This window comes from Lepidochelys olivacea (genome assembly GCF_965140295.1).
Source record: "Lepidochelys olivacea isolate rLepOli2 genome assembly, chromosome: 6".
NCBI classification, from domain to species: domain Eukaryota; kingdom Metazoa; phylum Chordata; order Testudines; family Cheloniidae; genus Lepidochelys; species Lepidochelys olivacea.
Window position 1 is genome coordinate 58,511,780 of NC_140416.1, and position 18,911 is coordinate 58,530,690.

At 44.5% G+C, this 18,911-nt stretch overlaps 1 protein-coding gene across 9 annotated transcripts in view; it reads left to right on the forward strand.

The window, feature by feature from the left end:
- GPHN (gephyrin) overlaps nucleotides 1-18,911 on the forward strand; it is a 588,066-nt gene that overhangs the window by 83,674 nt on the left and 485,481 nt on the right. For 2 of the 9 annotated variants that reach the window (XM_084630618.1, XM_084630617.1), the window contains exon 2: nucleotides 9,290-9,359. The exons of the other annotated variants lie outside the window; for them this stretch is intronic. The gene's annotated coding sequence lies outside the window, so the exon portion shown is untranslated. The remainder of the gene's footprint in view (nucleotides 1-9,289; nucleotides 9,360-18,911) is intronic. 9 annotated transcript variants of the gene reach the window in all.

Consider the following 18,911-nt stretch of genomic DNA (forward strand, 5'->3'; position numbering starts at 1 on the left):
ATACTGAAGACTGAGAACGCATGGAGGGAGAATGTGACTGGGGCAGAACACTGGATTTGATGGCAAAGACAGAAGCATGGGGGATCAGGAGAGAACAGGATTCTCATAGGTTAGCAGAAGGGAGAGGGATAGAAAGATTGTTTCCCTACCTCAGGGCTCAGGAAAGAAGTACCTTTCCAAGCAGCCAGGGGAGAATTTCATGTTTTTGGTAGTGTATATAAAATTGAAATTTTAACTGGAAATGTTCAAACAAAAATCAGGATTATTTTTTCAGGTTGGTTTAGTTCCTGAATGTCCCATCAAGGAGCCTAAATAGGTCGGGTGGGGGGAATGGAAGGGGATTGTTGTTGTTCTGAGTTTTTTTACATGAGAAATCAATGTTCCTCAGGCTGGGCCTCATACTAAACGTGCCCAAATCCACGCTGGTCCCTACACAGAGAATAGAGTTCATAAGGGCTCTCTTGGACTCTGTGCAAGCCATGGCATCCCTGCCCTAGCCATGCTTCCAAGCCTTCAGGGCCATTATTGAGAACCTTCGCCAGTTCCCCACAACGATGTCCAGAAACTGTATGAAGCTGCTGGGGCATATACATGGTCCAGCATGCCAGATTACGTCTCAGACTCCTCCAGGCGTGGTTAGCTCAACTGTACAGACCCAGCCGAGACCCACTGGACAGGATAGTTACTCTTCCTCCTCCCATTCTCGAGTCTCTACATTGGTGGCTATGGCTGCAAGTGGTCTGTGCGAGAGTTCCCTTTGCCAAACCGCATCCTACCATGTCGCTGGTCATGGACACCTCAGCGCTGGGGTGGGGAGTGCATATAGGCGGTATCAGAATTCAAGGCCTATGGTTGCAGGCAGAACTATCGCTGCACATCAACGTGTGGGAGTTGACGACGGTCCGTCTGGCATGCCAAACGTTCCAGAACCACCTTGGAGGCAGATGTGTGTCAGTGCTCACAGACAACACCATGGTGATGTTTTATATAAACAAACAGGGTGGTGCTCGCTCCTCTCCCCTGTGCCACGAAGCCCTAGAGCTCTGGGAATTTTGCATTGCCAACTCGATACACATACAAGCGTCGTACCTCCCAGGGGTGCAGAACAAGCTCGCAGACTGACTCAGCCACTCTTTCCTCAGTCACAAATGGTCCCTCAGGCTGGACATAGCCCTTTCAGTTTTCCAGAAGTGGGGCTTTCCCCACATAGACTTGTTCGTGACATGGAGCAACAGGAAGTGCCAGCGGTTCTGCTCCTTTCTGAACCACAGCCTGGGCTCCATCGTGCCCGCTTTTCACCTCATGTGGATGAGTCACATGCTCTATGCATTCCCATCCTTCCCTCTCATGCACAGAGTTCTCCTCGGTGTCCCCCAGGACAGGGCTTCGTTGATCTTCATAGTGCTGGCGTGGCCCTGCCAGCACAGTTCACCATGCTGTTAAGCCTATCGGTCAACAGACCAGTAACCGTTCCCTTTATGCCCGGACCTCATCACTCCGGACCACGGCAAGCTCCCGCACCCCAACGCGGAGTCCCTCCACCTCATGGTGTGGAAACTCCTTGGTTGAGCTCGTTGGAGCGCCAGTGTTCAGACTCAGTGAGAGAAGTTCTCCTGGGAAGTAGGAAACCTTCCACCCAAGCCACATATCTGGTAAAGTGGAAGCAGTTTTCTATTTGGTCCTTGCAGAAGGTCCCACCGCAGCAAGCTCCAGTTCCCCTAATTTTGGACTACTTACTGGACCTGAAGCAACAAGGGCTGGCAATATCATCTGTAAAAGTGCCCCTGGCCGCCATCTCTGCCTTTCACTCAGGCAGCAAGTAGATCAGTCTTTGGAAATCCCATGGTGGGCCGATTCCTCAAGGGCTTAGACAGGCTTTACCCTCATGTGCGGCAGCCCGTTCCTTAGTGGTACCTCAGCCTGGTCTTGTCCAGGCTCATGGGCCCTCAATTTGAGCCCATAGCCATCTGCCGTCTCTCCTATCTCTTTTGGAAGGTTGCCTTTCTGGTGGCTATAACATTGGCCGGAATGGTCTCTGAGCTCAAAGTGCTTACCTCCGAGACCCCCAAACTGTCTTTTACAAAGACAAGGTTCAGCTGTGTCCTCACCCTGCATTTCTGCCCAAGGTGGTCTCCTAGTTTCATGTGAATCAGGACATATTTTTACTGTTCTTTTTCCCTAAGCCTGATGCCACTGGAAGAGAGCAGAAGCTCCATTCCCTTGATGTCAGGTGTGCTCTAGTCTTCTACATTGAATGCAAAAAGCCATTTTGTAAGTCACTACAGCTCTTTATTGCAATCGCCAAAAGGATGAGAGGGCTTCCCATCTCATCCCAGCGCATTTCATCGTGGATCACGTCCTGCATTAGAAAGTGCTACGACCTGGCCAAAATTCCACCCCCGCCATTGAGTGCGCACTCCACAAGAGCTCAGGGTTCGTCCGCAGCTTTCCTTGCGCACGTCCCTGTTAAAGACATATGCAAGATGGCAATGTGGTCTTCCATCCATGCCTTCACGTCACACTACGCCATCACCCAACAAGCGAGAGATGACGCAGCATTCGGCAGGGCAGTCCTACAATCATCAACCAGGTGAACTCCGACCCCCTCCTCCAGAGAAACTGCTTGGGAGTCACCTATTGGAATGGACATGAGTAAGCACTCGAAGAAGAAAAAATGGTTATCTACCTCTCATAACTGTTCTTCAAGATTTGTTGCTCATGTCCATTCCAAATCCCACCCATCTCCACTCCGTTGGAGTCTTCTGGCAAGAAGGAACTGAGCAGGGGGTGGGTCGGCAGTGTTCTATATACACCGCCATGATGATGCCACTCCAGGGGGCTCCATGGCCGACCCGACATGTACTGCTATGGGAAAAATCCTTCCAACGATCATGCATGTGGCATGCGCAAACACCTATTGGAATGGACATGAGCAACACATCTCGAAGAACACCAGAGGTACGAGAGGTAGGTTACCATTTTTTCAGTTTGGATGAGTCCATAAGACTCTGCTATGAGGGATTCTCTAAACTTAATCCTATTTTTAAAAGGGCTTGAATGAGGTTTCCTCTGGATCTGATAGGTTTCCGGCTTTCTTACAGTACTTTCACTTTTTTCTTTATCCTTTTAGGATGGGTACCTGATTTGGACCCAGATAAAGCAACTATGACTGAAGCTATCAGATCACATCTGCTCTTAATCATTGGTTGAGAAATACAAACATTTTTTTATTTTGAAAACACAGTGTGTGTGTGGGTAGGGGTATGTAAACGTATAATTTTTAGGGCAGATTATATGTCATACTTTCTTGGTTTGTCATGGACTCCGCAATGATTGTGACTTTTTTTTTTTTTAAAGTCACAGCTCCTTAGTAATCTTGGCTTTGGGTTTGTTCAACAAATGATTGATAAAATGTACCTTTAGTTTCAGATGAGGTGTTTTTTTTTTCTGTAATTAGTCATTTCTAACACAAATGCTTCTTAGGTCTTGTCATCTAGTTTTCTGATGATGGCTATACAGTATTTCTCCGTTTGGCTGCATTCGCAATTCTTGTTGCTAACAGTGAAAGTGTTAGTACTGATCTTTTTCTGTAGCAGTACACCCACTTGTTTGTCAGTGGTCTTCAACACCATTCTTTTACATTGCTATGTTGCAACAAATACTATAAGGTGATGGGATAGGCTATGTCACTAGTGTGTCCACTTGGAGTAAGGAGGAATAACACTGGAGGAATTCAGACTAGTGGATCCCAGATCTCACCTTTCCCTAAATGTTTCCAACAGCTTGGAAGATGAGCTTCATCTGACAGGCTGAAGGTAGTGGTTAACTGCTCTGCCATTTGCTGAGGGAAGCAAGCAATTGGGGAGGTAAAATACTACACTGGACTGGGTGCGCGCACACACACACACACACATTTTCTCAAACTAGGTCTTTCACTGTGGATGAAAATATCTATGTATTAGAACTATGAACAATTAAATTTGTTTGCCCACACACACTCAGAATCCAGGATTCTTAGACTGCTACAGCACTGGAAATCACCATCATCTCCTAGGATAGAATACTGGCACAGTGAATAAAGTGACATGGCAGTTCTTAAGAGTAGCAGAGTAGAATGGAAAAACTCCACAGATTTGCCATTTAATCTTTCTGCTTTTAGGGCTAGATACTTATAGAATGATTGTATGGGAAGTTCTATTAATAGATTTGGTGAAACAGTGCTGACAACTGTTGCTAGATTGATGTCATTGTTGTATGACGACCATTTGATTGCGTGGTATTTCATCCGACTAGAATGATGTCCAAATGTGTTCTTTCCCTAATTTCCTACCACTTTTTTGCTGTACTCTTTGCTGTTTTTTCCTGAAATTTCTTATAACCTAAAGCCCTGAACAGATGTGAAATATTATCTTAGACATGATTAATATGGCTTTATAGTAGATATGTAGTTTTTCTTATCTGATTGCAATTGTATGTCTTCCCCCTCTTACTTACAGAGGAAAACATTTAATCAAAAAAGGTCAATACTCGGAAATGATTTGAAAATCCAATTTATTTAGCATTCCTAATATTTAGTAGCAAGTAATTCTCACACTCCTAAACTCTCAGGTAGAAAAGTGACTCTGAAGTTGCTCTCTTAAGAGGCAACAGTAATCTTCATCTTCTCCCCTTAATTACACTTGAGGTTGCACAGGTCTTATTAGGGCATCATTTGAAGACAATGGGATTGGTCTGATGCCTCTGCAGTTGGTTCGTACTTAACAATTTTAAGGATGATTCACACGCTGGAAAAGAATCCTGTTCACTCTCCTAAAACTGTATTGATATTTTGCAGGGCTGACTGTGGAAAAATATTACTGTTAGCTAAGACTTTCAAAGGAGCCTGAGGAAGTTAGGAATCCAGCTCCCAAAGAATTTCAGAGTTGGGGTCCTAACTTTCTTAGGCTCCTTTGAAAATTCCATACCTTGTTATGAAAGTAAATAGTCCATAAATACACACTGAGCAGATTTGCTGAGTGAGAAGGTGCTATTTTTACAGTAATTTTTCAGAGTAAATCTTCTCTTTAAGGACATTCTCTCAAATACATAGTATTTAATTTCCTCTGAGTTGCAACCCTCTTCGCCCTTTTAAAAATCTGCAAAGTGGCTGTTTAGATATCTTAATGACATACATTTTTAAGAAGATAAAAGTTGAGGCTGTCACGACATTTTCTTTTTTTCCAGTTAACAACCACTGTAGAACACAAATGAATCCTAATTGTGGAAGCATTTACCTATATCACAGAGATTTCTAAGTTTTATGATATGCTTTGTACTGCAGATAATAATGGTGTTGGTTAAAGATCACTGTGGTCTGCTAGCAGGTTGGCGTTATGCTGAAATATTTCATAATTGACCCAAGAAACTGATATTTAAAGGCAACCTAAGACCACCTGCATGCATGCAATATGTAATTTTTTCTTACGCTAGTGTGCACACCTTTATTTTGTTATATTTGAACTTCTTGAACCACTTGACTTTTGGAAAACTATTCTTTGTAAATGTCTATTCATCTTGCAAGGTCTTTTCTTAAAATATGAAATATTTCTAAAGCAGCTTGAACAAACTTGACAGGACATTAATATTAAACTTCAAATAACAAACACTGGTTTTTAAAAAACATAAATGGTAGTTTGATAAATTGTATGAAATGTATTGTTTCCACTTGTATAATTTCCTTACGCTTATTTGAGACAGAACTATACACTTTTTAAAATTAGATTTCAAGATCAAGTTGGGGACCTTATCTGCCTTGTGGTTTTACTTTAACACAATAGTGCCCAGACCATGATGGGGCCTCTTGATGTTAATGTAATATAAATAATAACTACAGTTGTTAACATTCTGAGCAGTAAAAATAATATTTGCCTCTAAGTTGCTTGCAAGCAAGTCTTTAAACCACAATTTGAGGACTTCAGTAGCTCAGACATAGGTTAGAGGTTTGTTACAGGAGTGGGTGGGTGAGATTCTGTGGCCTGCGTTGTGCAGGAGGTCAGACTAGATGATCATAATGGTCCCTTCTGACCTTAAAGTCTATGATTCTATGTAAGCAAACTGGCATTATTTTCAGAAAACACCAGGCACCATTTTCAACTGTCTGCCGTAAACAGTAGAAAGACTTTTTTCTAAATATGTCAAGTTGCTCTTCTGCACTTTATGAACTGCTGTCATTTCCTCCACCATGCCCTGCCTAGAAGATAGACGTTTAAAAAGAAGAAATTCTAAGGTCAATTAAGTATTAGAGAGGGCCAGCCAGGGCTTTGTGAATGTTGTAAGAGGAAAGACTGATGGTGCTTATAGATCTGAAATTTGGCAGCCTGTAATAAAGTTCCATTTCAATAAATGAGACTATAGAGCAGGGAGGATTGGAAATGTCTCTGGTTTTCCCACACTTTTTCTTTTCTTCCCTTCCTCTATTTTCCATCTTTTGATCTCCAGTTCTGTTCACTTATACTGATGGATCCCAGCAGCTTTTTATATATATAATTTATGCAGCAATTTATGTTGTAAAGGAGAGAATACTCTATGCATATAAATATACATTTTTAATATTGTACTTCAAAGTTTTGTAGAGCAGGTACAAGACTGTCTATTATCCACTGCAGTAGCAGCGGACAGGGTTAAATCCTGGCCTCATTCAAGTCAATGGAAATTTTACCATTGATTTGAAAGGGGCCAAGATTTCACACAGGGTCTTTAATACCATTTCTCTGATTGAGCTGACTAGAAGGTTGCACACTTCATTGCTTCTGAGGCATCAGTTTTGAGGAAAGAGGCTTCTAGTATAAGGCACTCATTTCTCTCATTCTGGGAGTGGCAGTTTTCTGTCACCTGATCCTGTGCTCTCTCCACTCCACTTCTTACTGGGGGCTTTCTAACTTATGATTTGCATTCATGACTTACTCTACTTGGTGGATTCCTAGCACTTGTGTTTAACAGCCGTGGAGCAAGTTTCTGTTATCAAAATTTGCTTGTCTCATTGCTATGGGAAAGTACTGCTTGTGTGCTGTTCTTAGGAAATGGGATGTAGTATATGTGGTCATATATTGCAGAGGTTGGTTCTTTCAGCCTCTCTGGAATGCCATAGTTTACCACTTAACGACTCCAGCATTTTTCTCCATCAACTAGCCATGGATGAAAGAACCTGAATCCTAAGGGTAAGGTCAGAGGAGAATCTTTGGAAAAATCAGTGGTTAAGGTTGTCTTCATCAGGAGTTAAAGGGAATGTAACACCTTGATTTACAATAAGGCAGTGCCTACACTATTCTACTTGTTCTCCTAAGGCATATAAGGGTATGTCTACAATAGAAAGTGAGACAAAAAAGTTCGTTAGGGGCTGGTAGAATAGAGGACAGTTTGGGGAGAATCTTGACTTTAACTAGGCAGTCAACATAATTCTAGGTCAGACTAGTCCAAAATGGAGCTTCTCGTAGGAGGCAGATTACAGAGTACTACAAGAAAATTGATTTGTAACATGATGGACAGACGGGTGTTGTGCCTGCGATGCCAAAGCTACATGACAGTATTGTTTCAAGTAGTCTTGGCTCTGAGATGCAAGTGTGTAGCAATCCCAATTTCAGACAATATCTCACCCTCACTTCCTCTTCCCCTGAACAATAAAAAAACACAAAATGAAATCAGAAAGCCCATGAAAACAGTTATACCTTACTCAGATCGGCGTTCACACAGCAGATAGGGTTTTATACTCCGTCTTTTCCTTGATTCCCAGGTGCTCAAAGGAAGACAGCTGAACTAGATCCTGAACATAGTCATGCGGGTGCTGTGGGAGGGCAGCCCAGCTGCTTGGGGGTGGGGGTGGGCAGGCAGAAGCATGCAGCCTGGGACCCCTGCTGGTGTTGGGGGGGGGGCGGCAGGATCCCTACCTGGCTCCTCGCCTCCCCACCCCATCAGCAGCAGAGTTTCGATGTGGGAAGAGGGAGGGGGTTGGGGCATGGGATGGGGTGAAGCAGGCTTTGGGCGGCACTTACCTGGGTGGTTCTCCAGAAGCAGCAACATCCCCCTCGCTCAGCTGCTAGGCGGAGGCGTAGCCAGGCAGCTTTGTGCACTGCCTCCGCCCAGCTCCCATTGGCTGCAGTTCACTTGGGTATGTGAAGGTATCTCAGAACAGCTTCACTAGTCAGTCCTCCACCATGCTGTAGGATGCAAATATATGAGCTTAATTTGAGCTTTAAAGCATTAATTTAAGCATCCCCTTGAATAGTTGGATGGGTGTACTTTTTATCGCTGATAGTCTTCATAGTTGCAATTGCTTTTGCACAAAAAATTGTAGAACTTGGAAGAGTGCCTGTTGTGGAAAGTAAAATACTGTGGAACAAGGATTTAGTAGTATTAAGAACAAACTCTGCATCTGTTTTCCAAAGTGTGAACTCCATGTTCCTATAGTCATGGCACATAGTGTTGCCTACTGTGTGTCTTTATCCAAAGCACCCATCAGAAAAACAGTGGCATACTTTGATGTGAGAAGCTTCCTCAAGATTTTCATGGACCAGACTATAGCTTTCAGATGTTCCCTCTCTTTTATCCATGTTCTACCACCTGGCAGCTAAGGACAAGAAAGTCTCAAAGGTGTTAATTTACAGAAGGATAAAGAGAAGCATTTGAGAGACATACTTTACTCCTTTTTTGTGGTGTAGGTCTCTCTCCCTAAAAGTCATGAAGTTTACATGGACAGAAGGGAGCTAATATCTTTCATATGAAGAAATATACAAGCAATAAGGTGGTCACTTGTCAGTCCATTCACCAAATTGTACTAGTTATGTAATTCCACCTCCAGCAGAAGATCCTAGATACAGTGGCTTGTTAATGATTAGCCAGAGGGGTACTCTTTTATGAATATGTAGTAATATCTGTTGAATCTTTCTTCATTGCTTCACACTACTGCTTAAATCCTGCTGTTAAAGAACTGTGTGCTTTCCTGCACAAGAGAAAAATAACATATTTTAGCTTACCTGAAAATTTCCTTTCTTCCAATGGGAAAGTCCACAGATTCAGCCCCACCATGGACAAGTCTTGAGATTTCTTTTTGTGGGGGCCCTGGTCTTCTGGCAAAGAGGAGTAGACGTTCTTCAGTAAATTAGGTTGACAGGACTAAGCTGATTATAGAGTACAACTTGTTAAATCAGCTAGTTACCTGAGAACAGCTATGGAAGTTATTTTGAATTGCCAGTCTTCAGAGGTCAGATGAATCCCTTCCTAACAGCTATTGACAAATCTGGTTCTGTTTCCTTAGCAGGACACAGACTGAAATCCCACAGTTAAAGATTTGTAGACCTTCGTGCCACAAGAAAGAACGTTTTCAGGTAAACACAGATGCATTTTCCTATTCTCCTTCCCCCACAACCAAACAGTCAAATCTATCAATTTGGTCACTCATTTTTACTCCCTACCTCTTTGCGGGATTATTCTGTTTCTGCTGCAGCCACCCTTGTTGCTCGTCTTTCTGTAGATTGGCCCTCTAAGTCTCCATGTTCTTTCATCTCTACTGCAGAAAGTTCAGCAGTTCCAGATGTTTTGCTCTCTCCCCTTCTAAACAAGTTAGTGGTGGATGGTCTGCTCTGCTTCCTGTGGCCTATTTCCCTCACATTTAAAAGATTCATGTGTTAAGTGAGGACAGAAACAACACTGGATGTGAGGTCCACTGGAGTTGGGAGTGGTGGGTTAGGACATTTGCTGGTATGGGAGAGCAGAGGTTGAGTTGCCCGCCTAGTGCCAGAGTCCTAAGGCAGGTGTTCAAAATCCAATACTGTCTTGGGCATGCTGTAACTTTTGGCAGCTAAATCTATTGTGCTTTATTCTGATTGGCTTTTTTTTCGTGTGCTACCATTCTCTACAGACATTGGTTATTATAGCATAATATTCAAAATTAACTAGAAAAGGGTTTGTTTGTTTATCCTAAGGGTGATGTAACTGGAGGTTTGTAATGCTTGATGCTGAAGCCTCACTAACATAGACAAAGCCTTAATTACGGCTAGTAAATTAGTCTTCACAACCTGCATCTGTTCCAGGCATGTGACAAATTTGCTAACGGAACTGCTGTTGGAAATCATACAACAGGAACATGAACAGATGTTCAGTGGATGTTGGTGTATAGCAGACTGCTATATTCAAGCATATCTGGCAGCACTTTTATATTTTATGTACATCATTTTCTGGGTGAATGAGTTGTATTTTAACAATAACCTCTGCTTGCTGTATCCCAAAATATGTAAAAAGAAGAGGCTAGAATAGTGTTCAGAGGCTAAAAGTGTGACCTAGAAGTAACAGTGCAAAGCCCTTGCAATACTTGCAGATTTTCTTTAGAACAAACTGTTTCCTACTATGAAGTTTGATAGAGAATTGACAGCACCTCCTCAGTCTGTTCTTAAAAACGTCCAATGATGGGGATTCCATAACCTCCCATGGAAGCCTGTTCCATATCTTAACTTCCCTTATAGTTAAAAATATTTTCCTAATATCTAATCTAAATATCCCTTACTGCAGATGAAATCTATTTACTTCTTGTCCTTCCTTCAGTGGACATTTGTTCAATTCAGTGATCAACTGTTCTCCATTGTTTTTATAATAGACCTAATAATTTGAAGATTATCAGGTCTCCCCTCCCCCCGTCGTCTTTTCTCAAGACTAAACATGCCCAGTTTTTTTAACCTTTCCTCATAGGTCAGGTTCTTCTTTGAGTGATGGTCCTCTAGTATTCCACTGAGGGTTATATGCATGTGCCATGTGTCCAGAGCCAGAGATTTTGCACCCTTGCTCTACCTCATGGTTTTGTCCGAAGTGATAAATTGCGGGGTGAACCAACAGTACCCTCAGTTCCTTCTCACCTCCATATGGTGTGAGTCGGAGCCTCTGCTGTTTTGATCGGGGGAATCTACCTTATGTCTTGTGATGTACTTTCTAAAATACAGAAAAAAAGACTTATATTCTTGTAAATAGTATTTTTGTTATTTTTTGTTGTGTTTTTAGTGTTAGTAGTAGTTTTTAGGCTTTTAAGGACTTCGGGATGCCATTTTGCCAGTCTCCCACTTCCCTCCTGAATTCCACACCTGAATATTAGATTATGCTGAAAAAGCAAGATCTGCGCTTCCTGCCCTTGCTTGTTCTTGGTTAGCGATGAGCACCAACACCTCCTTTACTGTTTGGGGGAAGCCCACATTGCATCCAGGTGTAGTATCTGCCTCTCCTTCCCAAGCCAAACCCAGGAAGGCTGGTCTCTCTGCCTCAAGAAGCACCTCATGAAGGTTGCCAGGAGGCCACAGTCAGATCCAGGCTGGGGAATCCTCCCCTTTACATTTACCTGAGTAATCAAGGAGCATACCTCCCACTGCGGAGCTCCAGTCCAGTTCTGCTGGTACCAGTGCTATGGACATTGTGCCAGGGTCTTGTCATGAAGCAAGGAAGCATGCAGTAAGTCTTCCTCCAGACCCGAGAAGGATACTGCTTCATCCATAGTTCCAGCCACAGAGAAGCAGTGCATTCCAAGGCGCTCAAGTTCGATAAGAAGCCGCACAGACCGTCTGATCCATCGGTTCCATCCACCGAGCCGTGTACTCCTTCCAGGTTGGCACCACCAAATTCAAGGGAACCTTCGCTTCTGAGGCAGTCCTACGTTCTAGCTCCAGTTCCAACTGCGGAGTACGAATTATTGACACTGGGGAGACTCGAGTCATCCCCTGAGCCAAAGGTGAGGTCTCTGTTTCTTCAAGTGCCATCACCTCTTAGGGGGGTACGTTCTCCTACCTTAGATTTGCCTCCTTCAGTTCATGTTCCCACCTGTTCCCCTCTGGCTCCTATCCTAGAATCAGAGAATACTAGGGTTGGAAGGGACCTCAGGAGGTCATCCAGTCCAATCCCCAACTAAATCATCCCAGCCAGGGCTTTGTTAAGCCTGACCTTAAAAATATCTAAGGAAGGAGATTCCACCATCTCCCTAGGTAACGCATTCCAGTGTTTCACCACCCTCCTAGTGAAAAAGTTTTTCCTACTATCCAACCTAAACCTCCCCCACTGCAACTTGAGACCATTACTCCTCGTTCTGTCATCAGCTACCACTGAGAACAGTCTAGATCCATCCTCTTTTGAACCTTTCCTCTTTCAGGTAGTTGAAAGCAGCTATCAAATCTCCCCTCATTCTTCTCTTCTGCAGACTATAAAGAATCCCAGTTCCCTCAGCCTCTCCTCATAAGTCATGTGTTCCAGTCCCCTAATCATTTTTGTTGCTCTCCGCTGGACGCTTTCCAGTTTTTCCACATCGTTCTTATAGTGTGGGGCCCAAAACTGGACACAGTACTCCAGATGAGACCTCACCAATGTCAAATAGAGGGGAACGATCACTTCCCTTGATCTGCTGGCAGTGCCCCTACCTATACATCCCAAAATGCCATTGGCTTTCTTGGCAACAAGGGCACACTGTTGACTCATATCCAGCTTCTCATCCACTGTAACCCCTAGGTCCTTTTCTGCAGAACTGCTGCCGAGCCATTCGGTCCCTAGTCTGTAGCGGTGCATGGGATTCTTCCGTCCTAAGTGCAGGACTCTGCACTTATCCTTGTTGAACCTCATCAGATTTCTTTTGGCCCAATCCTCTAATTTGTCTAGGTCCCTCTGTATCCTATCCCTACCCTCCAGCGTATCTACCTCTCTTCCCAGTTTAGTGTCATCTGCAAACTTGCTGAGGGTGCAATCCACACCATCCTCCAGATCATTTATGAAGATATTGAACAAAACTGGCCCGAGGGCCAACCCTTGGGACACTCCACTTGACACCGGCTGCCAACTAGACATGGAGCCATTGATTACTACCCACTGAGCCCGACAATCTAACCAACTTTCTATCCACCTTATAGTCCATTCATCCAGCCCATACTTCTTTAACTTGCTGGCAAGTTCCTGGGGTTCTGCCAGTTGCAATGGCACCGCCATTCAAACTGGACTCTGATTTTTTGGCATTGGAGGACTCGGATGGCGCATAGAGTTCGCTCCTTCTGTATGATATGACTACTCTAAGGTTTTGCCGACTCAGTGGCAGTACCCTCCCTTTCCCCAGCAACGGAGCCATGGTACCACACTCCTTAGGGCCCTCCACAGCAACCGCTGGATCTGCCTGGTTGACTGTACTCGGGGTTGTGGCCGCAGTATCTGCCTTCATAACCTTCTGGCTCCCCTTGAGGAGTCCCCGATCTCACCTCTTCGACTGTCATCAAGTAGGCATTCTGAACCAGTGTTGGAGAGGACTTCACTTAGTCCAACTCTGATGGTACTGCTGTAACTCGAGCAGTTCTCTTTGTTGCCTACAGATCGCAGTGTCTTTGACTCTCTCCTTGCCCCCGGATGACTACCATCAGGTCCAGGGACTGTTATGTAGGGTGGCTGATGCCCTCCACATTCCTCTGGGGGAAGTCCAGGACAAACAGCACCAGCTGCTTGATACCTTACACACCTCAGTACCGGCCGGAGTCACTCTATCAATCAGCAATGCCATTCTTCAATTGGCCCGGACTGTCTTGCACACTCCAGCCACTTGCACACCCCACGCCTAAGGGGGCGGAGAAGAGATACTGTGTACTTGCAAAGGGGTCTGAGTTTCTGTTGTCTCACCCCCCTCCACCCAATTCTCTCGTCATACAGGCAATGACAGAGCAGGCCCGACAACAGCACTCATTCTCCACCCTGACAGACAAAGAGGGCAAGCAACTGGCTCTTCTGGGTCGCAAGATATTCTCTGCCAGCCTCCAATTTTGCATCTCCAATTACTTGGCTCTATTTGCTAAATACGACTTCTTTACCTATGGCAAGTTGGTGAACTTGGCAGACAAACTTCCCAGAAGGATCAAGCCTGCTTCCAGGCTATGCTACAGGAGGTGAAATTAGTTGCGAGGACAACGCTCTAGGCCACAGTGGATGTGGCACACTTCTTCGCACACAATGGCTATGGGGATCATCTTGTGGAGGGAGTTATGGTTGCATTCGTCAGGTTTTCCAAGGGAAGTTCAGAATACCATAGAGAATGTCTCTTTCAATGAATTTTATTTCTTCAATTAGAAGACTGATGATTCCTTCCACCCCCTCAAAGAGCCACTCTGCAGTCACTGGGTATTTACACATCAGCACTCAAGTGAAAGTTTTAACTGCTCACTACTGGCACAATGTTTTAGAGTTCCCCAATTCTTCCATCAGTGGTCCTATGATCCTCCTTGCAAGTTGCAGAAGACCCAACAACCCCGCTCTCTGGGTTCATTGTCACAAAGTTCAGCATCTCATACTCAGTCTTTGCAGAAGGGATATTTCTGAGTGCACCTAGAGAGCTGCCATCCATCCTGGATCATGCTGTACACCCAACATCTTTGAGGGTATCTAGCACTCTTTTTACCAGCTTAGAGTTTGATAACAATGGAGAAATGGGTCCTGGATGTCATTTGACATGGCTATATGATTGAGTTCATGACGTTACTTCATCCATGTTCTCTGGAAGCAGAGGACAGTTCCAGATCCAGAAGAGCTGATTTTCCAGAGGATTTCTAGTCCTCCTGTTCTGGCCAGGACTTGCCTTTCTGTTCTTGGCCACATGATGGCTTGCACCTACATTACTGCCTTTTCTTATCTCTGCTTTCGCTGCTGTGACTCCAGGGGACCTATTCTTCCACATGTCGCACCGTGGACTTTCTACTTAGAATCATAGAATATCAGGGTTCGAAGGGACCTCAACAGGTCATCTAGTCCAACCCCCTGCTCAAAGCAGGACCAATCCCCAATTTTTGCCCTGATCCCTAAATGGCCCCCTCAAGGCTTGAACTCTCAACCCTGGGTTTAGCAGGTCAATGCTCAAACCACTGAGCTATCCCTCCCCCCCTTAATGGTTCCCCACAAGGTTCTTTCCTCCCTCCAGTGGTGGGTGGACCCAGGTCAGGTCTGCACCGGGATACCATTCCTTCTATCCTTTCCAAGCATAATGATCATCACAGACTCATTGCTTGTAGGATGGGGCACCCACATGGACAAGCACATGACTTAAGGGACTTGGACCGGTTGGGAATCCCGGATGCCCATCAACAACTTGGAACTTCGGGTGGTGCAGAGAGTATGTCACGCATTTTTCCCATCCCTTCAGTCCTGACATGGTCTCATAATGTCACCACTGTTTACTACATCCCCAAATAAAGGTGCATGAGGTCCCTTGCACTTTGTGTGGAGACAGTTCACCTTTGGGATTGGTGCATTGCCCACAAGATCCTGTTGTTGGCAGCATACCTTCCTGGCCCTCAGACTGTAATTTCAGACTCTCTCAGTAGGAAATTCATGACTGACCACAAATCAGAGCTCCATGACACTGTGTTCGCCAACATTTTCAAACACTGGGGGACTCCAGCCAGGGACCTCTTCTCCTCCCATGCCCACAGCAAATGCATCCAGTACCGCTTTGGGAAGAAGGGAGGCTCGGCGCCCTTTCCCAACTTGAACCCCTAGTCATCCGCTGGTCAAACCAGATCAATTACACCTTTCCTCCCTACTGTTCCTGCTGCATGTCCTATTGAAGATCAGATAGGAGAGAGCAATGGTCATTCTGATCACCCCATTCTAGTCTTGCCAGTTCCAGTTTTCCCTTCTTCTCTGCATGTCAGCATGTCCTCTGCTTCCACTGCCAGCTTTTTCGGAACTCCTTACACAACATAGTGGCAGGATCCGGCATTCTGATCCACAGACTCTTCACCTCAGAGTTTGGTTTTTGGATGAGAATGTTTGTGAGTGGGACTGTTCGTGAGCAGTACAAGACACTGTCTCGAGTAGCAGAAAAGAGACCACAAGGTGGTCCTATAGAGCCAAGTGGAAGTATTTCACTACATGGGCCCAAAAGAGGGGTCTTGCCCTTGAAGATGTGGACATCCCTCCTCTTTTGGACTATCTCCTCTCCTCTTTACTCATCCCTTGACTATCAGGTTTTGGAAGGGCAGGTCTCCTATGGACTTACCCTCCCATTCAATCCCCAAGGGGACCTCAACCTTGGCCTCATGGTGTTGATGACCTCGCCCTTTGAACCTCTGGCCTCCTGCTCCATGTCTCTCCTCTCCATGAAGATTGCCTTCTGGATAGCTATTACTTCTGCAAGAAGGTTTGGCGAACTGGGAGCCATGATGGCAGATGCCCCCCCACTTTACCCCATTCCATAAAGACAAATTTTCCATGTGCTTGCACTCCAAGTTTCTGCCAACGGTTGTATCCCGATTTCATCTCAAACAATCCATACACTTACCTGATTTCTTTCCAAAGGAATGGCACCTTCATCCCCTTGACATCTGCTCAGCCCTGGCTTTTTACTTGCCGAGGATGAAATCATTTAGAAAGTCTCTGAGACTTTTTATTGTTATAGTGGAAAGTATTAAAGGGCAAGCGACCTCCACTCAGAGCATTTCTAAGTGGGTTTTGGGGTGCGTTACACTGTGTTATCTCTTATCTCCACCCATTGGTGTATGAGCCCACTCCACAAGAGTGCAAGCATTGACTATGGCTGTGCTTCATGACATACCACTTAGGGACATATGTTGGGTGGTCAGGTCGAGTTCGGTATGTACCTTCTCTTCCCATTACTCCTTGGTGCGAGACTCTGCAATGGATGCCTCGTTCAGTGTGGCTGTTCTTCATTCCACAGTTCCATCATCTTCCTCTCACCCTCCTCCTAGCTAGGTACTGCTTGTTAATCACCTTCAGTGGAATACAATGGGGACCATCACTTGAAGAAGAGACAGATAAATAATCTCTTTAACTGGGGGTTCTTTGAGATGTGTGGTCCATATCCATATTCTAATCCCTCCCTCCTTTTCCTCTGCTGTGGAGTTTTTGGTTTGCGTTGGCAAGAAACTGAGGCCATGGTCAGTTTGCCCTGCTTTTTATCGCCTTGGACGAAACCATGAGGCAGAGCAAGGATGCATGTGCAGACCAACGAACACTTTTACTTTCAAAATCTCTGGCTCCGAACCATGGTGAATGCATATAACCCTGTATGTAATACAGATACGGACCACACATCTCAAAGAACCTCCATTTACAGGGTAAGAAACCTCCTATTTTCTGAAGCTTTCATAATTTTTGTAGCTCTCCTGGGCTGTCTAGAAATGATGTGGGCAAATTGGATAATACGGTGCCCAAACTGGACACAGTTGGAAGTAGGTAAGTAATTATTTTGGCACCAGCCTATATAATAATATAGTATGTGTTTATGTATGATATACATTGTTTTGAACTTCTGAAGGTTATGAAAATAACTAAAAGAACAGTCTTGACAGTCTTTCTGTCAGACATGAAATGCTGTAATTGGACACTGAAGCATTTATCTATAATCATTCTGTATGAAAATTAGAAGAAGGAATAAAGGGAAGTAGTTTTTTGCTCCAGATAAAACCTTTACACCACATCACACTATCTTGTAGTCTTCCCCTCTCTCTTTACTGAAGATGTGGGGCCAGATCCTGGCCAAGCCGCACTTGATGTAGGTTTGGGATAGGGTGAGGAACCTAAACCTCGTCAAAACTCAGAATCAACTTGGAGCAACCTAAGCTTGCTCTAATTTATGCCAGACGCTCAAGACCCAGAGACTGTTCCAGTATCTAGGGACAGCATAAAGTCTTGACTACTCCAGTAGTCTTGACTGCTATTCTTTACTTTTCCAGCCAAGCGTCCTGTGCTGGTCAGAAGGAGTAATGGTGGTGTAGGAGCCATTATGGCAGCTCTGTCTCCCAGGATAGTGAGAGAATCCTCACCAGCATTGCACTCGTTGATTGGCTCAAAGCTCCCCAAAGGTAGGGCAGGAGCTGGGCTGTAGAATTTATGATCAGGAGATAGAGGTGACCTTGCAAGTCACATGAATTCACTGTTAACTTTTCACTGAGAATGGTATGAAAATGAAAAACTGGTATTTTACTTCGTTGTTCTGAACTATGCTGTTCCCTCCATGTAATGTATTTGTATTAAGTGCCAATGATAAAGAATTCACACAGAAGTTAAATTTAATTAGAATTGTATAATTCTTAACATTTATGTCATGCTTTATAACTTCAAAATGCTGTACAAATATTCAGATTCTGAAAATAGAGAAGTATTAATTATGTAGCCACAGACACTGAATTGTAATGTCTGGGTTCTTTCTCAGACCCTAATATGTAATATGCAGCTACTGGCTTGATGATTTGGATGCCTTTTGCCCTAGCTCTACCCATGTTATATAGCAATAGAAGCTTCTTTGCCTTAGCTGTTTTTAAAAAAACAACACATCAGCACACCGCTCTTCTTCACCCAAAAATAAATGGGGGGAAAAAAAACAAGGTGGGGAAGAGGGGGCAAGGAATTTGTGTCTAGTTTTGCTCTACACCATTACTTGGACAATTTGCCCATGCTTTCAAGTGCTGAGAAGGAGAGACATCAGACTTGCTACCTGCAGGTTGCAGTTCACCTTCATGCAACAGAACTCAACCCTCAGTTACTCCAAGATTCAAGTACTGCCAGCCAAAGCCATAGATCCCCTTCTCTCCTGCCACCCCAGAAGCCAGGACATGGGAGTTAGGAATCCTAACAGCTTCCCCTTGTGTGGAGGAGGCATAGAGGGGACTCCAGTGACTCCCTTTCCTCCAGTATGGAATCTGGAATGTCTATGAAACGACTGTTCCATGTGTCTTTATCCAGAACCACACCTGGTAGTCAGTGTGGGGTAGGGTGGGAGAGATCTACCTACTAAAGAGCCTAGCAGGATTTTTTTTTTGGGGGGGGGGAGGAGGGTTTCCTGCCTCCTTAGGGGCAGGCATTTCTTTTTCAGACCTCCCTTTTGCAGAACAGAAATTGAAAACAAGAGTGGTGAGGAATGTTTAATT